The sequence below is a fragment of the Hippopotamus amphibius genome, chromosome 14, assembly GCF_030028045.1.
Source record: "Hippopotamus amphibius kiboko isolate mHipAmp2 chromosome 14, mHipAmp2.hap2, whole genome shotgun sequence".
Lineage (NCBI taxonomy): Eukaryota > Metazoa > Chordata > Mammalia > Artiodactyla > Hippopotamidae > Hippopotamus > Hippopotamus amphibius.
In genome coordinates, this window is record NC_080199.1 from 57,789,971 (window position 1) to 57,796,751 (window position 6,781).

The window sequence follows — 6,781 nt, forward strand, 5'->3', positions numbered from 1 at the left end:
CCTCCTTCATGTTAACTCCCCACCCCTCCATGTCATCCACATATTCACCCTTGTAAACCAGTTTCTTGTGATTTAAGCTACCACAAATCATTTGCTCAGGACCAGACCACTCACCAATGTTTTGAAACTGCAAAACTGGCGACCAAGCCTCAGACCATGAAGACTTCATTAAAGGTTACATCCTGTGTGACCCAGCCTGAAACATTCAGTAATTTTCATATCATAACAATCACAAGTTTTTGGAAGTAAGTGAACTCAAGCACTTTTCCATATTTAAGACAGTCCAAGGTCAAGTTTTCAAATGCAAAGATCCAGTCTGTATATTTTATATTTCCTAATCTGTGATGTATAAGGGATTTAATCAAAGTATAAACAAGAGTTTCCAGACAAAGAAAGTGATTGCATCCAAACTGAGTTAAGAAAGATGATGGGTTTGTCCTTTCTGAAGCTCTTTATAAATAGGTCTAAATAAAAGTATTTATACATAGTATTTCCTAATGGCAGACATTGGTAATCAATCAAGTACCCTTCTAGTCAGGTGATTCTCTGATACTATAATTTACTCTTCGCTGAATAGAAAATTCAGAGGAGGAGGCTATATTTTGATAGTTTTATTCCTTGACAATTGAAGAAGGAAAAATGAAAAGATATGGAAATTGGCCTTTAGCAGCTGTTTTAGTGAGTCAATCTTCATTTCAGATTTCTGGAATGGAGACAATAGTCTAGGAGAGAAGAAACAAGATTTTGTTCTTATTGTGGTAAAAGATCTTTTGTTAAAGATCTTGTTCTTATTGTGTTTGTGTGTGTCTGTGCGTGTGTCTGTGTGTGTGTGTGAGAGAGAGAGGGAGAGAGAGAAAAGAGAGATCAAAGCTACCTGTTATGGGCTGGATGTTTGTGCCCCACCCAAAATTCATATGTGGAAGACTAATCCCCAGTGTGATGGTATTGGTATTAGGCAGTGGGGTCTTTGGCAGGTAATTAGGTCAAGAGGGTGGAGCCCTCATGAGTGGGATTAGCGCCCCTACAGGCCTTACAAGAAGAGACATGAGAGCTTGCTCTCTGCCATGTGAGGATAAGACAAGAAGATGGCAATCTGCAAGCCAGGAAGAGAGTCTTCACCAGACCCTAGATCTGCCAACACCTTGATCTTGGACTTCCCAGCCTTCCGAACTGTGAGACATAAATGTTTAAGCTACCCAATCTGTGGTATTCTGTCATATGAGCCTCAACTAAGGCACTACCCCAAGAGTTATTGTAGAGTTGTCATCTTTTACCCCAACTTTGGCAAAGAGGCCATGTAGTAATCTGTTCTTGGACTAGAAGACTATTAGAACTTCCAGGAAATCATTAAAGTTTTGCTAACAATCATGCATAACTATGTGATTGTGTATGTGTTTTACTCATACAGCCTTCTCATTAATTAGACAGCTAACTAGAATCTTCTTTCATTCTTAAAAAAGAAATGTCAATTATGACTTTGTATTTGGCTTTGGCTTATAGTTCTTTAAAGCTATTTTAACTCTCTTTTTAGATTTCATGTTACACATGATTACCTGTAACTAATGAAAATAAAATAAATGTTTTAAACTTGTTAGTGAATTTCACATCAGGGCTCTTTTTTTTTTCTTTCTTCTTTTTGAGCATTCTAACAATGTTATGAAAGGAATATATCCTGCACCTACACAGAAGCACAATCCACAATTAAATCTTCACGGTGACATTCCTTAAGAAGGCAGTGTTTGCCCTGAACAACCATTTCATGAAATTCTACCAATAACTCTGGAAACCAATGGAATTGACTTGTAAATTCTACACATGGAATAAGATGAGAGTGAGGGCACAATGTTTCCAAATTCAGGCTTCACAGTGCTTTATTTTAGACTGTTGACTTATTTATGTGACGTGAACATGGAAGACACATCTTAGAGTCAGAAAACCTGGGTTCAAGACACGGGTCTCCCACTTACTGTCTTACTTTCAGTAAGTTATTTTACCAACTCCTGCCCAACTTTTTCATCTGTAAATTAGAGATAATGGTGATGTCCATCTCACAAAATTATTGTGAAGATTAGATTAGATTGTTCACATAAAACTTTTGTAAAATCTAAGGCATCGTATAGATGCTAAAATATCTGGGGGTATTACTACAATTGTTACTACTTAAAAATATTAATAATTTCAAAGCTAACTATAGGAGCACAGTCAACCATGAGTTGAATTACTTACTTGGCATAGTTTCTAGAGCACAATAGAACCTGCTTACTGTTCATCTAATGCCAACATCAATGTTTCCCCCTTCAAGGACTCAGTGGAGTATAAAGCATATAGTAAGTGTTCAGGACATCTTGTTGGACTCAATTGCCCCATGCTATTTATTCCCTTCTTTTTGTATTGAAGCATAGTTGATTTACAAAGTTTCAGGTATACATCAAAGTGATTCAGTTACACATACATACATACATGAGGGTGAGTCAAAAATTATTTGCACTCTGGTTATATTAAAACTCCTGTAAATTCTACAGCCAGAGTGTGGATAATTTTTGACTCATACTCATATATATACATTCTTTTTCAAATTCTTTTCCAATTTAGGTTATTACAAAATATTGAAAATAGTTCCCTGTGCTATACAGTAGGTCCTTCTGGTTTATCTATGTTATATATTATAGTGTGTTATCTGCTAATCCCAAACTCTTAATTTATCCCTCCTCCTCCTCTTTCCCAGTTGGTAACCATAAATTTGTCTTTTTAATCTCTGTGAGTCTACTTCTGTTTTGTAAAGAAGTTCATTTGTATCATATTTTTAGATTCCACATATAAGTGATATCATACATTTGTCTTTCTCTGTCTGACTTATTCCCTTCTTTTTACTCAACTTCTTTTCTTTTCAATCCTCCTGTAGCTTTCTTTTTATTTTACATTGTTTTATTTTACATTATTTCACAAGAAGCAACTATCCTGAGGACTATAAAAATGCCCATAACACTTTCCATCTAAGAAATTCATAAGCCTTCTATAAACACATTAGTGATCATCACACGATATTGTCCATGTTGAATATTTTCTCATCGTTTTATCATGCATGTCTGCCTAGTTTAAAATCACAGGGCAGGAACTCTGTCTAATTCTGTTTTGTAAATCAGGGAGCGAGCATTGTTGTTCAATAAATGCCAAGAAGCAACAGCATGCATGTGAGGTGAATAGGTAGAAATTATTATTTCTGTCTATTGCAAGGTGAAAATAAAATGGGTACTTTACAATTTTCAAAGCACTCTCACATCGATTATCTGGTTTGTCCATCATACCAACACTACGAGGAAGCTCTATAGGGCAGTTTCACCGTTGGCCTCCTTGTACGAAAGCAGACGGTGAGACTAAAAGCTTAAATGCCCTCTCTAGGATCCCTTGGGCAAGTCAGCCACACAGGTAGAGAGGAACCCACGCCTTCAGAATCCCTGCCCATGAATGCTCTTCTTAACTGATGCCGCAGGAACTTCATAGTCATAACCGGAACTGGTCTGTGAACACCTCAGGAAGCACATCTACCTTCTTTCCTATGAATCTGGGCACTTAACTCTGACTGGGGCCCACAGCACGTGTTTAGTAAATAGTTGTTTAATGAATTAATTAGTATTATGGATATCCTATGAGCAGGACTGAAGAAATAATTATTGAATTCATGGCAAGGCCTGACACCCCGCCAGGTAGGCTGCTGCTCAAGCCACGAAAAACCATTATATATTGCTAAATTTCTGTTTCATGTAGTGAAACTTGTGATACCAACTTTCAATCCTACTTTCCAATCATGTCATTTTCCCAACAAGTTGCTATCCCTGTTCAGTAGCTCAGGCACATAGCCATTTCTCTAATAGAATCAACTATAACCTGCAAACTACAATAGAAGAGCCCTTCAAAGTTTAACTTTACATTTCATTAAGAAAGCGTGATGTGTTTACTGCCAGAATCTTCTGTGTTGTCCAGAAGTCAGGCGCTCACACCAGGACACACGTGACATGGGATCGAAAGTCTGCTATCAAGGTCCTCTGTGCTGATGACATATGAGAGTTCTGAGACCTTGGTGTGCTTATGCTGAACTTTGAAAAGGGTTGGGCACGCAAGCTGGATTGTGCAATAAGGGAGTTGGGAACTGTAGAGAGTATGGAAGGGGAGGCTATGAGAATGGCTGTGCATTTCTCAGTGGCTGCTTTTCTTAGATGTGGCCAGAAACAGTGAGTAATCCTCTCACCTAGACTAGGTTGAGCTGAAGGTGCTGCTTGCTCACATGTTAGTTGCTAGACTGATCTTCAATCCTTGATGGCGCCGGAATCAAATGGCCATGCACGTTTGAATGTGCAGTAGTTTAGGGACAAAATCGACATCCTCCACAGCCTTTCATTTTGCAGATGCATTTTAGTCTTTTAGAAGCATTGTGGCTAATTATCTTTTCAAAATGGTTCGTCAAGGAAGTCCGTGGTTGAGCTTACTCTCCTATTTCTCCGAATCATAATCAATTCTGATTATGAACCAAGAGACCACCTACCCTTTCTCAGCCACACAGCATGCTGGTAAATTCAGCTAACTTTGTGTCCTCAGTTCAGTTTTTCAGCTTCTAATAAACTGATAAACAAAACATCCATCAAACTATTTCTCTTGGAAGAAAATCTTATTTAAAATGAAGATGTATGATAAAAAGATCTAATAACATTTTGAGAAACTGTAAAATATACAACCCTGGATTCATGAGTGCATTCAATATCAACATGTAATTCAATTTTATTATCCCTTCAATAAAACCATCTGAGATTTTCAGTACTTTTCCAACTTTTCATATTAAAGGAGAGATCTGAGAGACATGCAGAGCAAAGGGCAGAAGAAAGTGGGTCCCAACTCCCTACCCCATGACCCTTACATCTTCTTTATGTTTATTTTGCTCAAGCTTTAATTTCCATATCCTGATCAGGTATATGTTAACTAACATCTATGAACACCACAAAATTATATCTACACACATACATAATGATGCTAGCTAAATTAACAAACCTAAACATCTAAATACCAACCAGTCTTATTTAAAGTAAAACATAGACAAATACTTGTTAGGTGTTACTCCAGTAGGGAAGTTAACTTTCATTAATAGGAGTCAACAGATGAATGGCTTAGAAACAACATAATGTCTTCCTTTTTGTGTTCTGTTAATTCTACAGTTTATTTCACTGTACTTAAAGTTTTGTACAGTGTTATTCTTGTTAAACTTTAAATGTACTAATAGATGCTTTTAAAAGTGATTCTAGGGCTTCCTAGGTGGCGCAGTGGTTAAGAATCCGCCTGCCAACGCAGAGGTCACGGGTTCGATCCCAGCTCCAGGAAGATCCCACATGCCGCGGAGCAACTAAGCCCGTGTGCCAAAAGGAAAAAAAAAAAAAAAAAGTGATTCTATTTTTATTTCTCTTAAAATTATGTTTAAAAATAATTATCAACTAATTTTTTGTAGATATAAATCCAGATTTTCATATATAAAGTTGTTTAAGGGCCCACCTTTGTTCTGAATTATTTTTTAAGCAAGTATTGAGCTTTTCCTATATATCAGGCGCTGTGATAAAATACACCAATCACTTCCTATAGGGCATATATTATTATCTTCATTTTTTATAGATGACAAAGCTCTGTTTCAGAAAGGTTAAATAAGTTCCCAAGGTAAGAAAACAAATAAATGCTAGTATCTATCTAGGAATCCAGATCTGTTTTTCTCCAGGGCCTATGCTCTTTTCAGTATATCATGTGGCCTCTCAAATTTTAGAACGATCACGTTTTATGCAGATACAGCACGCAAACATGCACACAAGCAGAGTAGAATTCTTTCCTTTTTAAAATAGTCTTGGTATCCAAAAAACAATTGCATTGGAAAGACATGGGTATCAGTAGTGAAATTCTGACATTTTGGTATATACCTGCCTTGGCTTTAACCTTTAAAAAATCTTAATTAGCATTGGATCAACCTTAAGGAATCAACCTTGCTCTTAGTAAATATGACTTGTAAAGGAGACAGTTTCCCATTTTCTGCACTTCTAAACAGTTGTGTCACCAGATATAAAAACTAAATAACAGTAGATTTAATAAGCTATTTATTTCTATAAAGAAAGAACTGTTATTACTCACCAAGAATAGACTGCACTTGGGGAGACTATAATAGATGGCAGAAATAACAGTTGAAATTCTGAATACATTAGAACCCCAGCATGTTGCAGACCAATTAAAACTGACAACCAAGTGGAGCAAATACACATGGATAAATCTAGAAAATTCAAGTCGTTTTAGGGTGATTCCCCCCACCTCTTCTCTTTACTAGTTGGTATTTTTCTTCCTTCTGAATATTGCAGATCATTTTGTTAATCTTTCTCTGCTTGGCTTCTGAATTTTTATCGAATTGAATGCCAAGAAGACATCAAATTTTAATTCGTAGTAGAATACCTTGGCACTTTGATGTATTTAGTGCTCTGATGTTGGGAAACTATCACTAACTAGAAATACTAGCTTTTGTAGACAATATATAATTTTCATAATCTTAAACTGAGATGGGAAAAATAGATACTGTACTAAACGTTTCAGCCATGTGTTCACCTCTCTGTATTAAATTAGTATTGGCAGCTGAGTAGGAGATTACAGGGTACAACTGCTCTTTCCTTCAACAGTAAATGATGCTTGCTGAATTGCCTCCATGTGCCTCTAAAGCCCAAGAAGCTTAAAAATATAGGTTTGATGCTAATGATAAGAAAACACAGTA